The 18468-nt window shown below is 51.1% G+C and overlaps 1 protein-coding gene across 5 annotated transcripts in view; it reads left to right on the top strand.

Annotated features, from left to right (window-relative positions):
• TCF20 (transcription factor 20) overlaps positions 1-18468 on the top strand; it is a 119956-nt gene that overhangs the window by 37431 nt on the left and 64057 nt on the right. The window contains exon 1 of one of the 5 annotated variants that reach the window (XM_040554715.1): positions 14881-15045. The exons of the other annotated variants lie outside the window; for them this stretch is intronic. The gene's annotated coding sequence lies outside the window, so the exon portion shown is untranslated. Of the gene's footprint in view, positions 1-14880; positions 15046-18468 lie in introns of those variants that run through there. 5 annotated transcript variants of the gene reach the window in all.

The raw sequence follows: 18468 nt of genomic DNA, 5'->3' as shown, positions 1-18468 counted from the left end.
CAGGCTCGGCCTAGCGGGGGGCTCAGGTCTCCTCCTGGCGTGCCCCGTGGTGCCCCGGTTGCCCACGCGGCTCCTTGGTTCATGTCACCGCTCGTGCTGCACACGAGAGGGGACAGGTGCCCACGCCGTTCATCTTGGACACCACTTCTCCTCGCTGGTGATGGATAAAAGACCTGGTAGGTTTGGGGTGTTTTAATTTGTTTGGAGTGTTTTCTTATTTTTAATTTTTTTTATCGTGTTTTGTTTTGTGGATGATTTGGTTTCATTTCTCTTTTATCTTTGAGATGCCAGGAATGTAAACTCTGGTCTTTCCTTGCATTGCTGAAGGACAAGTGGGAGGTGTAAATGAATCTATGAATGTGAACATTTAAAACCTTAATTGAAGGGGTGATTGTGGTGAATCTTTAACAAAGGCCTTCTCTACTCAAAATATTAATTACTTGTTGAAGTAAATTCATTTTAAGCAAAACAAACAACCTGATGCAGCACGATTACTTGATTATCCTCATGGGGTCAACAATGGAGGTACTGCCTAACACCTTTCTGTTCCGACCTATACTTACACATTTGTCACATTCCTGTGTGACAGGGGGACTGTCCCGCACTGGAACCTGGGTAGACATTGGCAAGTTGGACGTATAAAATAAACCTGCTTTTAGCTGAGGAATTAAATATCCTTTTGCCAGCACCAAACAAAAACAAAAACCCTACAAGAATCACTGATCTCATTACCTCGTTCCATGCATGATCAAAATGCAGTAGATGTGATACTTCCTTCTGCATGTTTTCTTGTGTTTGTGTCCAATTTAGTTGTAACTGTCCCGAATGATTGCGTTTCCATCGTTTTCCTGAGAAGATAAGACCATATGCCTCCTTGTTAAAGTGATTTGTCCTCTTTCCCTAATTGTACCATGCAGTAACAAGCCAATGTTCTTCCTTTCTTGGTTCTACTTCTGCGACCTTCTATTTTATTTTGAGCTTTTGAGCAGGTTTAGCACAAAATTAAATACTGGCTTTCAGGTATGGTTGCAACTAAGACCATTTGAGGCTTGTCAGCTCTAGAAACTGCCAATATTGCAAGCACATGCAGCAAGTGCAGCAGTTCACTTGCGACAGTGCCCACACACACACAGAAGTAGCTCTGTTGCAACAGCCTTCTCCAATAGATGCCCCAGCAATGTGTCCTGCTTCTCCTATGTCTGCATTACTGCAATGACTGTGCGTAGAACATGATGAACATTGCAGTTGCAATGACATAGCTGGCTTGCTCAGGAAGGGGCTTACACTGTTGCTTCCCCTTGGTCAAAATAAATGCACTCTGGCCGATATTTTACATTTAGATGTGTTTATCTGGCATACAGGCGTAAAGACATTCAGTGTTTATAATGAGAAAAATGACACCGGGCAATGGATGGGGAGTTGTACGAGGTGCCGTGGCTCGCTGAGCGGTGGTTGCAGATAGTGTGCTGCACGGACCGCCTATCACGCTTCACAGACCAGCAGTGACCTGTGGACCGCAGTTCAGGTGATGCTGTTCTAGGGCCTTATCTATGCTATGAAAAGGAAGACAAATGATGCATAGTTTATCGTCGCATTGTGAAGCTAAGTGACATTGTGTTGGTTTATTTATTTATTTTTTTTATCGAGAGTTGAATCTGACTGTGCTGCAGCTGTGTTTCTGCTGCTAGAGGTGAAATAACTGTCCTGATTTCATCAGCATAGATGCAGATAAATGTAAATGGAACTTCAGAAGACTCCTACCTTTATTGTGTACCCTCTTTCGGGAGCATCTTCAAGCATTAGTATCTCCTTTTTCCTCCTTTGTATGGACTATTTTAAACCATTCATATCTTTGTGGCTTCCAAGGACTTTTTCCCCCAAATGGTGGTCTGCAGGCAGTGCCACCAAGAAGTGAAAAGATATGAGTATGAACAATATGAAGGATCCCTGAAACTTTACCTGACAAAAGGGGGAAAATTGCAGTGCATGTCTCACTGCTGCTAATCCTAGTTAGCTGTGCTACCACTAGTAGTGGAGTAGTTTGAGATTGTCTGTGGCTCATTAGATGCAATGTCAGAATTTTTAGGAACTGAACACCTACTGCTTGTGGTTGCTGAACAGTCATGAAAACCTGGTCTTTGTTTAGATACCTTAGTGCTAGCTGAGCTTTGAGAATACGCTTTCCGTATTTAGACCTGCTGTGCTCAGATACGGTATGATGCATGAAGGACTAAAATCAGCCCTTCTATCTTAAGGTACCCACTGCTATTAACACTTGCACAGTTCCTCGGGGTTTTCTAACGCCTCCTGTCTTTTATACACCTGTCTTGCAGAACGTGAAATCTTTGGGCCAAAAATGGACGCCGTTTTGTCATGTAAGCGCATTGATAGGATGAGAAAGAATGGCGCAGCTAATTGTTCCCATCAGAATCACTGGCAAATGCATCTGATGGGAAGGATTCGGTGATGAGTATTCAGATAACAGGCCATAGGGAGGTAGGCTATGACTAATGGAAAGCAAGCTGAGATCACTTTTTACTCCATGCCCTCTCCACTTTTTTCCCAATCCACGTGGTCTTCACGATAAGGAGAAGCTGTTACTACTGTTAGCCTCATGGTGCGGAGCTCTTGGTCCCTGCGGATGCCGTGCATAACACCTTTGCGGGGCATTGTCTGCTACTGCCTGAGAAAGGTGAAAGCTGAGAAGATTGGGTTTTGTTGTCTTGTGAAATCTCAGTGGCTCCGACCTCTGGAGTTTTGGAGTTGGGATGTCGTTGATGGAGCCTACTGGGGCAGACAGCCATTTGTGCACCCTAAAATTACCATGTGGCCTTTCTTTTGCCACGGGATGGCTAGCATGGTGAGCCAGGCTCAGGGAGTGAGAGGGACAGACGGTGGACGGGGGGCAAGCTTTGGGGAATGAGTTGGGCAGCTGGAAGGAGTCGGGCCCTATTTAAAATGGCTGCTGCCGCATTCAAGGGGCCATTTTAAGTGTCTGTTATCCTACTCTCGCTTAAGGATGTAATTTGAAAGAATGTGAAGCCAACAAAAATGGTAGATTCCAGTTCAAATCTGTGCTGATTTGGGGATTCATCTGAGTCCTAACAATGCGGAAAGTACTGCAGGATGAGAGGTGATATATTGTGGAAATGTTAGATATGAATTTTATATTTATTACTGACTTGGCAGGGTGCTTTTCACATCACCATTCTGGTACAATTTTGATTAGATTTTTATGCTGAGCATCAGAGAAACACTGCTTGTGTGTACGCATTTCTCCCTCCCTTTTGTGCTTTCCTTCTCTGATAAGGAGAACTCTGTGCTGATGAAAGATACAGGGTTGACAGTCCTTGCACCGTGACAATACAGTTTAGGCGATGCCAGTAAAAACTTCCTCTGCCAGTGTGGAGGATGCATGTTGACATGGACCAGAGTGCCGCTAGCAGTGGGAGGAGAGGTGAGTTTCAGTGTTTTTCTCTGCAAGGCTTCAGACGGGTAGTGGAAGTTTCTGTGATGCTGGCATGCACGGGGACTTGTTCAACGGTCCTTAGTCCACGTGTTGCTCTCATTTGTCACATACTGTTGTCTCCTAACAAATTTTGTTTACTCCCAGCATGTGCTGGCTCTGAACTAGCATCGAAAGCAGATAAAATTCATCTGCAGATGGAGTGCTGTCTGTTCTCTCACAGGTACTTGTTTTCCTTAAATCGGTGAGCGTCAGGAAAATACCCGTCTCTGTAGACTGCCTCACAAAGTCAGAGTTCTGGGGCAGTGGTAAATCTGTTGTGTATATTTATATTTAGTTATTTATACAACCCTTGTCTTTTGTACAGAGCCTTTTAGGAGCATTGATGCATGTATTTCTCCTTGCTTTGTGTCGAAACTAATCCTGCCCCCATTTTATAGCTTCATGAAAAACTGTGTTGTGGTTCAAGATGGTGCAGAAAGTCTGCACTGTAACAGGGGACTGAACCCAGACTTCTGGGACTCTCAGGTCAGTGGCCAATACCCAAGAAAGATGAGGGAGAAAGAAGCATGATTTTTGTGCTTATTTAAAGACCTATATATATGTTTGGGCCACATCTGCTTCTGTAGATTGACATCTTCAAATGTGGCACTTCTCATTAGAATAAGCGTCTTGAGGAGAGGCTTAAAAGGATAAAAATGGGGTGGTAGCTTTCTGCATCTTCACCACAAACAGCATTACAGTTGTACTGCAGAAACGCAGGCAGCTTATGGCATTCGGTGGAACCAAAAGATTTGACTAAACCTGATATTGGCAGAGCAAAATGTATGAACAGATGATTGCCAGCGAGTTGATTTACCATGATCAGATTATAAGCCGTCATCTGGGCTATAGTAATTGACTCTGTTTGCAGTCCTTCCTCATTGCAGTAAGAAGTAAAATGTTGGCTCAAACCACCAGGAGGTTGGTTGGTTTAGTGTTGCTGTGACTCAGCTGGCAAATGGCAACTCGTTAGTCACAGCAACTCGACTGCTTACTCCCGTGTTTGCCTATCCGGGGCTGGTTGGGATGGGCAGCCATTGCGAATGGAAGGCGAGTGACGGAAAAAGCTTGGGAGGCACTGGTTATAGCTCTGCTCACTGGTAGCGCGGATAGAAGCAACTCTGTGTGCAGAGCTAAAAGATTTGTCTGGGTCCAAGTTGCTGTCCTGCTACAGGAAACGTGTCACCCCCACCGGAGCTGCGAATTCGTATATTTAAAGTTTTGGCAGCGCACGGACAAGGCTTTAGGTGGTGTTAGGTGGGTTAGTAGCTCAGTCCCTAACCTCTGGCAGCTGTAAGATTTACTTTTTGAAGAAAAGGTGGAGAACATTTCCCTTGCTGGGAGCCAGGCTCGCCTTCCCAGCTGCCGCACGTTAACCCATACCTTCGCATTATCTGGCAGTAGCGCGTGAAACCACGTGGCTCCAGCCTCCTCTGAAGGAAACCATGGACTCAACCCTTGGGCAGCACATGTCCCACCTGAGATCTGAACCCTTCACCAGCCCCAGCTCGGGACTCAGCCCTCCAGGAGGAAGCCCTGCGAGCCGTGTAGAACCGCTGCGCACGTGCGTTGTTTATGCAGGGGAGCGGGTGTGCGGGAGGCCAGGGGACGAGCTCACGGCTCCCCGTCTGTCCGGCGCCGCTTTGCGTGGGCATTCGTCCTTCGTAGTCCCTCGTCCCCTGCCCGGAGAGGGGACGGTGGGCCTGGAGGACCCAACTTGGCGCCCCTGAGCCGCCGCCGCCCCCCGCGCCCCACGTCGAGCGCGTGCTTGGGCTTGCGCGCGTCTTCTGGACACCTTCCCGGTGAGTCTTCCAGAGAACGACTGCAGATGAAACGCAATTAGACACAGATGGACGGGGGCTGGGGGAGGGGGGAGGCGAGGCCGGCTTGAACATGGGGGAAGGGTAGAGATTAATTGCGAGGCCGCGAGGCGGGCGGGCGAGGGGCAGACGAGCGGAGGATCGGAGGTCTCCGCTGGGAGACGCCAGCAAGGCCGGGGCCGGGCACCCGGGGAGGTTTCTCTGCTCTCGCTGCTGCTGTGGCTGTTTGAGAGCCGGGGGGAGCGGCAGGCGTGTCCCGGGGATGATTAATCATGTATGGCAGCACCGGGGAAAACGAGCGTGGGGCGCGCGCCGAGGCCAGCGCCGCTCCTGCCCCTGTGCGCCTCCGGCTCGCCGGCAGCAATCCCCGCTGGAGGAGGGCAGGCCATGGTTCGGCTGGGCTGAGGCGGCTCCTTGTCCGCCCCGGCCTTTGAGGCTCCAGAAACTTGAATCTCTCGGGTGTGGGGAAGAATGAAAAAAATGTGAAAGCGGGGAGCTGAGCTAGGCCAGGTGGGAGGAGAGGCGGAACGGGCTGGAGGTTTAATTAGCGAGGAGCGTGGAAAAAATTAAAGTGGGTTTGGCAGCAGCAGGCGGCGAGCGCTTCGTGGTTGGAGAGGTGGGGACAGGGCGCAGAGCAGTCCAGGTCAGGGCAGATGGCCCTGGGCTTCAGGACTTGTCAGCCTCTTCTCCCTCCACGCCCTGGCACTACCTGAAAAACCTGAGATTTAAACGTAGATTGGTTTCTGTTTCGGGGACGGAGTTGGCTTGGTTTTAAGCCTCCGGGATTCAACTTCTTATTGCCTGGAAGAAATGCTTAAGAACTAGAAACCTGCTTATTTTGCCTGCAACATTTTTTGGAGAGGTCAGAGTCCTGCACAAAGAGAGAACCAAAAGATGGGAACATGGGAAACCTCCAAAGTAGAAGACAGATGATTAAACCAGGAGTGCTGGCAGGCCTGCAACTTCCAACCAAGTTTCCCAGTCCAGTGGTCATTACCTGCAGTGGTCTGCACACACATCTCCCCTCTCAGTTTCTCCTGCAAGTAGCCGAAAGCTTCCCCTTTTTTCTGCATCCCCCACCAGAAGTAAGGCAATATTCTTCCCACCGCCACTATTGTTTCCAGTGGATGATGACAAAGTGTTTGTACTGTTTTCCCTTCATCTCAAAGACATCCCTTTTATGGTCTGTAACAGTTCTTTCTGGGAGCTTTGTACTGGCGTGTTTGATTATATTTCCCTGCCCCTTATTTACCTCTGCTCTAGGTTTGTTCAGAAACCCTTAACTACAATGCTGTCCCCTGTCACTGAGGTGGGATCTCTCAGATAATTTTTGTAGGGTTGCTAGGACATGTTGCCTTTATGTTTGTTCCTGCAAGATTGCTCAGTGAGTTGTTTAATGCTTACAAACAGCTCCACATCTTCCATGTGCCACTTCCTTGTGCAATTCAGAGTAGTGGCCAGAATCTGGAAGATCCTAATTTCTTTCTTCCCTTCTTTGTCTTCCTTAATTGTGATATTTAATGTGCAGCTAAGCAATATTTGACAAGGCTAAATATTACCACAAAGGAGAGAGGAGAAGGGCATACAAATTGTTCAGGCTCTGGACTGGAGCAGGTTTCTGTTGGGAAATGCGTGCTGCAGAGCTGTGTGAAGCCTGGGTGCTACCGATGAGGTTAGAGGTACTTCTGCAGTGTTGTTTTGGGATCCCTGGATTAAAAAAGACGTGTTGTTTTCCAAGCAGAATCGAAACATGTTAGTGGCATCAGAATCTGACAAAACCAAGAGCTGGAATAAATACTTAATGCTCGTCCCTGTGAGACCTCTACTCACAGTCAGTAGTCATGGAAAACAGGACAAAACAGATTTGGATTCCCGAGTTTTGTGAATAGCGCTCCTTTATTTGTTGCTGTTGTGGAGTGAGGTGTTTTCCTCTCCTCACCAGTTTGGCAGGCCTCCTCTGTGGTGTTTGTAGCCCATGGTGGTGATGCTAAGAAGGTGCTGGAAGCGGTCTGCGTATTGCAGAGCTGTGCTGCAGGATATGCGCTGAAGGCAGGAGATAGCCCCGCAAGTTTCGCCCTTTGTTGCTGGTTATATTTTCTATGGAAATACATTCTTCTGTACGGAGCCATTGGAGTAAGCAGGGTTCGTTCTCTTCACCCCCTCAGACACCAGCCCAGCCCATCTAATTTTGGGTGTGTATGAGGACTTGGGCAAAGCGTTGGGTTCCTTCAGTGGGAAGGGGAACTGTGCCGAGGGACTTTTCTGACCTGCCTGAAAGCACCATCGACCCACTTTGAACAGAAGGATTGAGAGCAAGCAGAGGGACGGGAGTGTGTCTGTGCACTTGAGGCCTGTATGAAATTGCCATTTTTCATTCAGTTCTTCCTGAGAATGTTTTTTCTAAGGGAGAGCAGTGAAGGAAGGGGCAGCTCATCCTGTCTTCTCTCCTTTCATTCATCAAGGAGGCGATGGAAGCAGGGAGCTCATGCTAAGGCATACATCACAGCGTACATGATTTAAGAAAAAGGAAGAAAACTGGGGACAAGAAGACATAATTTGCTACCTCACCTCACCGAGGGGAATGTGTTGGTGACTAATGAGAACTGTGGTCGTGTTTGGACAGGGATGATGCTGTGATGGGGGAGTAGCTTCCACCTTTGGACCGCTGGAGCTTTTGGGGCATTGCGTAGTCCCTAGGGATCCCAAGTGGAGCGAGGGTGCCGTGGTGAAGTGCTCAGCAGAGGTGGGAAGCAGCCCTTCGCTGCTGCGGGGGGCTGGATGCCAACAGCTCCGTGCTGTGGTGGTGGGGTGTCCTGGCTCTCTGGGGGACCACTTCTGCCCAGCCTCCATCTCCTCCAGCCCCCTCCCCGCCTGGGGACGCCTTCTGACAGCGTAGAAGGCGAGCTCTCGAAGGTAGCCGAGCCGGGGGCTGGCTGCCAGGCTGCCTTTAATTCCCCCAGCTGGCAAACAGGAGGTCTGTGGCGGTTGCCGGGGCAATGGCGGGAAGCTGTGTTAGTTTAATGAAGCAGTGGGAAGGCTGCTGCTGATTTCGGGGGAGCTGGGCCCCCCCTGGGGCGGAGGGGTGGCTGCCCAGGGGCTGCCAGGCCGACATGGGCAGGGTGGTGCCAGGCTCTGACCCCTCAGAGCAAAACATGCCTGCCCGGTGGGCACCCCGTGCATGTTGGGTCCCTGCCCCTCTGGGTTTTGGGCCCCTTCCCTCACACTTGTCCTCTTCCCAGCACACCCCCTGGAGAAGTGTCCTCCGCCCCGCTCCTGAGGTGCAACGGCGATTACCTGAACTTCTTCTCTTGGTTTAAGCAAATGAAGACTCAAAGCATCAATGTCTTCATAGGAAAGGTGACCTACAAAGAGGGGGAGGGAGGGAATTAAAAGAGGCCTTGCGTTTATGCCCCTTTCCGGTGTCTCTTTATGTTTAAAAAGGACCGAGTGTGGGGCTTGGGCTTTTTTATCCCTCTTTGCCTCTTTTCTTCCCAGCGTGTTATTTAGAGTACAAAAGGAATTGTGGGCTTGTTTAACCTCGGGGGGGAGGGGGCTCCACGGACAACCCCAGCACTAATAGGCTTAGGGCTATTTAGATAAAACTTCAGTGACTGATTATTTAAAAAAAAAAAAAGACAAAACTTATTTAGACCTGTTCAAAATTAAGGGAGTTGCAATGGGTGCGAACAAACAAACATTAGGTGGAGAGCTTGTTTGAAAGTTCAGTGAGCCACGTCCGTTTCATTCAAGGCGAAGAAAATGCCTCCCAGACCACGAACCCATGAATTTTCAGGAAAAAAAAAAAAAAAAAGGAGGGGGGGGCTTAATAAGACTGTTCTCTTGCAAGGAAGCAACAATAACATGACCCAGGCCTTTCTGTATGTTGAGATATGTATTTTGTGAAGATGTCCAAAAGGGAATAATGCACCTGATTTTTTTTCGCCGCCTCCGTTTCTGGTCGCCTCGTTCGATGCTGTCCCGGGCCGTGCTTTCTGGAGGTGCTCCAGGACCTCCCCTGGCCCCGGGGGCCCGGCTGTCAGCATCAGCACCCGCGGCACCCGGCCCCCTCCCCAACCAGGCGGCACACGTCGCCCGCTCTCCACCTGCCCGCTGCCAGGGCCTCGGCATCCCATGGGGGCTTGTGGGTCGCCCGTGCCAGAGCTGCCATGTGGAGGGGAAGGAGCTTTCCCCGCGGCGTGAAGCCCGCAGCCATCCAAACTCTCCTACCCCCTGTTGCTAGCCTCCCTCTCCGTCCCGTTCCTGCCAGTCCGGAGCGCCGCGCGCGGCCGGTCATTAAAAACCTTGGAGGGGGATATTATTGAGTGAACGGTAGTTATTTGTGAGGCTGCTTGTGGGGGGGGGGGGGGGGGGAGAGTGATCTATCCCCAGGGAAAGCGGCACTGACGAGGGGTGGGGGGAGCGGGAGGGAGGAGGAAGTGGGGGCGAGATTGGCAGGTGACTGCCAGCTCCGACGAGATGACAGCGGCAGCAGCTCCGCCAGTCCCACTTGAGCACTGCACTGCAGGTACTGGGTTAATGGGTGGGAAGTGGCGAGGAAGAATATCAGGGTGGGTGGCTGGAGGGGAGGGTGTTGGCGTGGGGGAGCTGGTTTCTGCCGAGCGCCGAGATGGAGATGACACTCTCTATGTACATGTAATCATTAGACTTTTCATTCCCAAGAATATTTTTCCTTCGTATAATTTTGAAAAATGCAGAGAAAGCTTTCCCCGAACCTGACAGTATTCTACCTACGATCACTTCCCCCTTGCCAGTGTTACCGTGTTCTACACAAACGGTCTGAAATGCTGTACTATTTTTGTCCATTTCTTTAGGAGATTTGTAGTGAAATTTTAATTTTTAAGGTGCTAGGAATAGGATCCTCAGTCCCACATCTTCTCCATGTAACAAGGCCTTTTTTACTGAACGTGAGACTGCATTACAATCCAAACCTCACAATTTTCTTGTTTGATGATACTGACTATCCAACTAGAAAATTCATGTATCCTCCTTCTGCAGGACTGGCAGGTAAGACCTAGACTGAAGTCCTGATTGACATCTGCAGACAGCATTCCTGCTCCTGCTTTCTCTCTCTCTCGTGCTCTCTCTCTCTCTTCCTCTTTTCCCTTTCGGAGGGCAAAACATCTGTTTGCAAAGGGCTGAGGACATGAGCTGCACAGGGAGATAAAAGCAAAGAGCCCTCATCCCATAAGAGTTCATAGATCTGTAACTCAGGGGGCTGGCGACAGGGCTTGGCAGGGGTTGAAATCCTTCTGTCTTTCTCCCTTCTCATATGTTTGAGCTTGAAAAACAAAAACAACCGGGGTTATCTCAGATGTCCAATAGTGAGGATTTAGATGTCAGCCTCGCTATCTGCTTCATTCTTTGTGTACAAAGAGAGAAGGAGGATCACAGATTTGCACCTAAGCTACACAGAGGGATGCCTCGGTTTATCACAAGGAGGGAAACCAGCGCCTCTCCCCTTGCACTACAGCAGAGTTCAGCCCCAAGGGCCTTATGCAGCCATTGCCAGGGCTGAAGCCCCGTTCTCCCCCTTCCCTGCAGCAGGAATCGAGTTTAAGGAATTGGGGCTGAGAGTTCAGGACACGTGTGATTGTAGACCTGTGGGATCTATGGGAAACAGAGGAAGCTTAGAAAAATGTCTCTGTTCTGCTGCACCTCCCTGCAACCACCACCAGATCACTGCACAGTATTCAGCTACAAAAATGCTGCCTTTTCTCTTTGATCTGTCATGACTGTCATAAGACCACCATCTCTGTCTGTGCATCTGTGGTCTTACAGGTTTTAGTCCAGAGACTAGCTGAGGTGTTCTGAGCTGTGATAACAGTTGACAGGCTGCTCTATACAGCAGAATCTACCTATGGCTCAGATGCTGTGTCGGTATGCTTATCGGAAATGCCTGCAACAAAAGGGGCAAACTCCCTTTTATTTCCCAGTGCTGACATAGGCATGCCGATGTATATTACACGGCAATATGTATTTTGACTACCTGACAAAGAAAAATCATATCCATGACAGCTTCTTGTCAGGCAAGTAGTCCTGCTAAATGGCAGCATGGCCACAGCCGTCTGTTTTGAGGTGTCTTCTGGGCGGTGTTTTCCAGAGCCCTGGTGTGGCTGGTTTCAGAGACCTGAGACCTGGGCTTTACACTGGCAACTGCTTGCAGTCTTCCCTGAGCAGCGCTAGGAGCTGTGAGCGTTCAGCAGCTTTGAAAATTACATCATAGGCATCTTAAATGGTACTTTTCAAGTGTGCATTCGTTTTAAAGCTTAGCAGCTGGCCTTTTGGCCATATATATAGATCACACACACACTGAACTGCTTACTAGGAACAGCAGCTATTTCAATCCAAAGAAAAAATACACATTTCCCTTCTGCCTTCTTCCTCCCCTCTTCTGTGTGGGATGAGGATGCCAGGGTGTACCTTCTGTTCCCCGATGGGCAGAGAGACCCTGAGCTGGACTCCTAAGCTGTTTTCCTAGAGCCTTCTAGCTCTAGCAAATGCTCACCAATGGGGCTACCCATTGTAGAGCGCTACCTGTTCTTTGGGTGACTACACTACAACCCGCTGTATTTTCAGCGTTGCTGACGCATGGCAGCGGAGTTCAGATGCGTGTAGCCTTACTTGGGGGTGAAAAGGACTGGGGACGACACCAGCGGAAGTCACAAACATAAATCCGTAACTCAGAGCGCACAATTAATAGGATCGCAATTTTGGGCAAGTCTCGGGGTAGCAGGAGCGGGTAAGACAAAGCCAGCGTCGGGAACTCATTTTAATTTCAACCATCTTGTGCCTGTGTAGTTGGCTGTCTTTGTTTAAAGAACTTGGCCTTCAGGTAGATTTTATTTGGACTGCTAGCTTATCCAAAGAACATTAATGACTTTCCTCAAGGAGCTCTAGCCAGCACCTTTGCACCGGGGCTCTCCTACAGCCCCATTTTCTCTCCTCCATAATCTCCCGGTGCCCGGCAGCAAGCCTTTAGGGTACATGCGCGAGTGAAAGAAGCTGGAGTTGGGGAATTAATATTCCTGGAACATAACACCAGCAGCATGCACACGCTGAGGAGAATATTAGAGCTATTAGCGGTGGGAGTTTGGAGTGCATGCAATATCTAGATGGAGAATTCAGTGTGATTAATCTGCCTCTAAGCAGCAGCCTCCGGGCTCTGGGAATTCTGTGGCACGTTTGAAATCAGAACTTTTTTTAATTACCTTTCCGCATCAACAAAACAATCGCAGTTGTGTGAAAATAAGCCCCGTGCAGCCCCTGCCCTGTCTCTGGTTTGGTGTTTTGGGGTGAGACGCGCTGCCGAAGCGCGGGCTGCTGGCGGTGCCGGCAGCGCTGACGACGCTTTGCACGAGCGTGGAGGGACTCGGCCTGGGCGTCCTGGCTGCTTTCCAAGGCAGGTAATTGCGCTGTGGGCCGAGCCGGAGCAGGCCCGTTCTCGTTTGCGTGCACGTGTTGGGTTTCTCTCTTTTCCCCGCTCCTTCGCTGCGCTTCCCCACCAGCGCGTGCCGCTCTCCCCGCCGTCAGTGGGCACTCTGGCGCCGCAGCAGCCATGTTGTCTGCCCGGCCGCCGGCGGGCCGAGGAGGATCCCCAAGGGGAAGGAGTGGGATAAACATGGAGGTGTCTCTCATATAATCCAGGGGGATTCAGTCTGTATTAAACCTGTACCGTAGTCGTGGCCAAACAAGGAGCAAGGCTTTCTGAGGAGCGCGGTGGGTACAAGCTCTGTTGGGTGCCCGTAGCACACCTTCTCCCCTCCCTCTCAGAAGGAGAGCGTATCCCTTCCATTGCAGCCTGTTTTATCGCTGCGCTGGCACTGGAAGCCGTAAAATGACACAGGCAGCCAGGGAAAATCTTCCCAGGTGCTGAGACCATGCCAAGGCTGGGAGGAAAACCCTCGCGGTGCCCAAGGCGCTGGCGTTCAGAGCCTGTCCAGGACGGAGCGAGCCGGCGCAGAGGAGCCTCCCTGGGAGCCCGGCAGCGCGCCTCGCTGGCCCGCAGAGCTCCCGCTCCTCCCAGCCCTACCTGCCAGCCGGCTCGTGGCGGGGATTTGGATCGCTTCCCTCGTGCTTCTCGCTCGCTCCATGCACAGCTTTCCCTCCTGCGGCATGGCAAGCTGCGGGAAGGGGCAGGCTGCCGCCGCCCGGCGCGCTCCTGCCTCCAGGCTGGCCTTGGTGAGGCTGGAGAAGAGGGGTGGACGCTCCGCGAGCGGCGCGGGCTGCCTCCCCTTTGGCTCCACAGTCCGGTTAACTTTGTAAATATTACATCGTCTGCAATTAGCGTGCTTTAATTTTTTTTTACTCCTTTCACTTGGCTGTAGCTGTGCCCTTGGCTTATCCCTCTGAATTCCTGGCCTTCAGGCATTATTAGCACAGTGCAAGTGTTTGAGTTGCCTTTCTTCAAAGGGAGGAAGAAAATTCCATTTTGAACACAAATAAGAGGGTCTTTTTTTGCCTATATACCAAAATATTTGAGGTTGTGTTAAGTCTTGGTAAATTGCTGTTAAAAACCCTCCAACTGAATAAATGAAGAAGACCCCAAGTCCTGCAACTATGCAGGCCAAATTAAGCCCATACGTACTTAATATCCCCTTTTGGGGGGTAGCGTTATTTCAGAAATGACCATAGAAGTTTGTATCACGTGCTTTTACTCCCAAAGCAACATGCAAGCATCGCTTTGCATTGGGAGCACATTGGATCTTTCTTTTACCTGTCTCAGTCTACCTGCCCCTCCTCAGGGCACCTAAAAAAATGAAAATACGACGGGGAACTGAAAACCTCACCGTTGAACTCCGTTGCCTTGCTTAGGCCTCTAGTACAACTTCATTACCTGAAGCCTGAGCTTTAATACCTCTTTTATTCCAATTACAGTTTAAAAGTGGTTTCAGATCCTCAGGTGGAAAAAAAAATGAATGCATGCTAATTAGCGTTACCTCAGCCCAACCCGCGACTACGAGACCTCTGCTGCCGAGCGTCACTGCTAGCGCGCTGCCGCTTATCCCAGCTGGCTTTTTCAGTGCATCCCGGGTGTGACCTGCAGCCTCCGGTTATCTCAGCCCTTTTCCCCCGCCCCTGCCGTCCCCGAAAGCCTCTCTCAGTCCCCTGCAGTGCTCCTCAGTCTTAGCCCCAGCACCTTTTCTGCATCCGGAGCGGGTAACTGGGGCAGCTCCGTCCCAAAAGGGCTGCAGGAGCGTGGGCAGTGCTGGAGGACGGTGGCTGGTCTGCCACTTGCTGCTGCCTGTGCTGCTCAAACCACTTGTAAAAGGTATTTCCATTGTGGTCACAAACTTTATCGGGAGGGGGGGGAGAATAAGAAAAGAGGATATGTGTTTTTTTACGAAAAAAAAGCCATTTTCTTGGCCAGCCATTTCCTGAGTTCCCTTTGTTACTACTGCAGATATGTGTTTGAATAAGAGCCGTTTCCCCTCCCCTCTCCTCGTCCTCCCTGTTCTACCCTGCAGTGAAGTCACAATCCTGTGTTTGTGGGCTCGGTGTGATGTCAGAGCCCCAGCCTTGTGACTTCACTCGCGGGCTCAGGCAGAAGGTGCAGACGGGGCTGAGAGAGGAGAAAAAAAGCCCCCTCCTCTTCCCTCCCCCCCCCTCCACCCTCTTGGTTTATAAAACCAGTAGCTGAGATAAATCGGAAGGGGGTGGGGAGAAGCAGCAGGGAAAGCTGAGAAAGATGCCAGAAAGGTACAGTAAATGGGCTTTATGTCTCTCTCCTTCTCGAAAGTTTAGAGTGCAAAATGGCCCGGCGGAGGCCGGATCCGGCAGGCCACGCGCGCGGCCGTGCGCCCCGCGTGTGCGCGCGTGTCACCCCGTCACGCCGCGGCCACCCGGGGAGCGTGAGCGCGAGCGGGGGGCCGCGGGGCAGGGGCTTCGCGCGGCGTCTCGCGGGGACGCAGCTGGAGCCCTCTCTTCTCGGCCGCTGCCAAGGCCCCAGCTGTTGGCTGCTCCCCGCAGTCTGGCTCCAGCTCTGGAGACCGACATAAATGGGTTATTGGGCTTATGCATGTGCCCGCCTGGGTTATTTTTATTTTTATTTATTTATTTTTTTATACCCCCCCCCCCCCTTCCTTCTTCCCCCCTCCCTACTGTATCCTGTTGACGGTGGTTTTTTTGTTTTGGTTCCTGAGGTGTTTGGTTTTTTTCCCCCCCTGTTCTGCAGGTTCAGAGCGGCGAGGGGGTGGTGGGGTGGGGGCCCTGACGGCGATGGGTGTGCGCGGGGAGGGTGGAGGGCAGGGCCTCGGGGTCACATTCTCAAGGGCTGGGAGATGGGATTTCTTCTTTAATATCTCCATCTTTTTTTTTTTTTTTCCTTTTAAACTGACGACAGCACAATAGCAGTGTGGGTGCACCAGCAAAGAGCAACCTCAAAAAAAAAAAAGAAAAAAAAGAAGGGGGAAGGAAAAAAAAGGGGGTGGAGGAAAAGGGGGGGGTAGCTTGCCCCTCCCTTCTTCTTCAGCATTTTTTTTTTCCTCTGTCCAATTTACTGTTCATTTGAGATTTCGGACAAAGACAGGGACAGTGGGTGGGCTGCTTTGAGTTTTGTGATATAATATGACTGGAGCGAGAGAGTAAAAGGCAGACAATTAGGGATCGGCGCGAGGGCTTTGCTCATTCAGTCTGTTGAGGAAGCCGTCATTTTGTGTTAGTGCGTGCGTCTGGAGGAGGAAGGGTGGCAGAGAGTGACAGTGGAAGGATGCCTAACACCGTGTTGCGTTTGTACTTGCTGAATGCCCGCTCCGGGAAACGGGGGCTTCAAAAGAAAGGGCTCAGGGAGCGGGGGTCCTTCTAAATTTGCCCCTGTGGCGAAGCCAGCCCAGACCCCGGCCACTGCGAACGTGATGTTGGGTTGCAGCCTGGAAAGGGGAGGGCTGAGGAGCGGGGAGAGCATGCGGGTGTCACCGTGCCCGATGCCCCAGCTCTGCCCAGCACCTCGCCCCGGTGGCCAGCTGGGCTAATCCTGGTGGCCAAGCCCCGGCCAAGCCGTGGGGCCCAGGCGGCTGTGGCACCGGCCTCCTCCGCTCCTGGGTCGCCCGGGTCCCGCCGCGCGTCCGCCCCCGTGACCCGCAGCGCGTCCCGCTTTTGTATTTATTTATTTCTTTATGTCAACTGCTGGACCCTGGCTGTCCTCTGCCAGCACGTTTCAAGGCTGATGAATAGCACCCCCTGCAGTTATAGAGCTGATCTTTTGTAGCGCAGATGTATAATTAATCGTGCGGCACTTTTGCAGGCTGAGCGGGCTGGGGGAAGGCACCCCTCTGCAGCTCCGCGGCCCTCTGCGACGGGACCCGCGGCCTGCGCCCCTCGGCCCTGCCCTGCCGCCCGCAGGGACCTTCGGTGGGAAAAAAACCACAAAACCCAACCCAAAATGCAGAGCAGCCGAACCCCTGCACCAACACAGGGGTTGTTTGCGTCTCGGCTCCATCACGGTGGTGATGTTGAGGGATTTTTTGCCTCCCTCCTCTCAGAGGGATTTTCTGCAGCGCCCCTCGGCTCCCCCAGGCCCAGGAGGGCAGCCACGCGGGTCACCTCATGGGACCAGGCGCTGCGAGGACAACGAGGGACACGCTCCCTGCGGCGTCGAGGGTGGCAGGGGACGTCCGGGGTGTGATTTAGCCGTGATTAGATACGGAAGAGATTTTAAGCCTCATCATCTTGTCTAGGTACGGCAGGATTGTTCCCTACAGGGTTTTCCTCGTTTTTTTATCTACACCTGCTTTTAAATTACTCCTGAAAGAGAAAAAAAAAAAAAAACAGCGGAGAAAACCCTTTGCTTTGATTTCTCTTCAGCTGGGGACATCCGTTGCCCAGGACTGTAACCAGAGGTGTTCAGGGAGGGGGAGGAGTGCATCGCTTCAACCCCATGCCAGGATGTGAAAGGATTAAATCTCTTTCCTAAGCAAAGTGAAAGGTCCCCAGGTGTCTTCTCTCAGGCTCAGAGATTGCAGTGGGAGAAGTGAGGCAGGATCCAGCTGGGTAAGAGACCTCATCAAGAGGATAAAAGCATTTAGGGTAAAGGACAGCCTGTCTCCCTGAGTAGGGGAAGTAATCAGCGAGGATGTGCAAGGGTCTCTCAAAAAGCCCTAGGCTGGAGATGCTTGTATCAGAGCAGACTTTCCAGGCGCTGGTGAAGGGGAACAAGCCGAAAGCGTTAATTGGTTCCCCCTTTCTGTTAAGATATTCCCTTTCCTGTAACCACCACTTTTTTTTTTTTACTTTTTTTTTTTCTCTTCAAAAAAACAACTTCTCAATTTCAATGAAGAGAACTGTTAAGGAAACCCCCTACTTACCACCTAAGGCCAGCTGCTGACTTACTGTTTCTGGAGATGAGATAATGCTAGCTGATTGCAAACAGGGTGACTACCCTTTCTCATCAGCGTTAAGGAGTAAGCCGGCACCTTGATCTGCAGCCTGGGGAATGAATCATGCTGCAAGAGTGGGAAACGCCGCTGATTTCAGAGAAGGGAAGTCGTCCCTTCGCTCACCCCTGCGTGGCTGCGATGGGGGGGGACCTGAATTGCAGGCTGCTACCCCAGGGGAGGTGAAATTTCACCCCTGGCAAAACACTTTTCCTCCTCTAATCGAAACAGCATCTCTTGGTTAGACCTGGGTTCAGCCAGGGTTACTGCGGGCCCCACCGCAGCCCTCCGGAGTGCTTCTGCTCCTTGTGAAAGTGTTTGTGTTGGGATATCTTTTAATCTTATTTGTGGGTTTGGGCTATTTCTAAAGCTGGGTAGAAACAACGGAGACTCATAGAGCTGATAGGGAGACATGCATCGTGCTTGCTGAGTCTTCTCTTCCTGCTCCTGTGCTCGCTGGTGGTGTCCTAAGAAGAGGTTCCTACTTCATTTTCAGAGCCCTGATGGAACTGACGGCATTTTATTCAAGTCTGGTTACCCTGAGCACGTTTACAGAAAAGTTAAATAGGTGGCCTCCATTCCTTGTCACCTCTTTGGGACAAACGTGAGTGCCAGTAGGGTTCTGAGCTGCAAGAGATGGTCTCTTCAAGAGGGATGATGACAGCCCCGATACATAAGCAGAGGTTTTGTTGGTATAAACCTAAACCTGACCTTCAGTAGGCAACTGGAAGGGTCCCTAGCATCCTGAAAT

This window comes from Cygnus olor, chromosome 1 (assembly GCF_009769625.2).
Source record: "Cygnus olor isolate bCygOlo1 chromosome 1, bCygOlo1.pri.v2, whole genome shotgun sequence".
In the NCBI taxonomy this organism is placed as follows: domain Eukaryota; kingdom Metazoa; phylum Chordata; class Aves; order Anseriformes; family Anatidae; genus Cygnus; species Cygnus olor.
The sequence above is the reverse complement of the archived record's forward strand: the minus strand, read 5'-3'. Positions and strand labels throughout refer to the sequence as shown.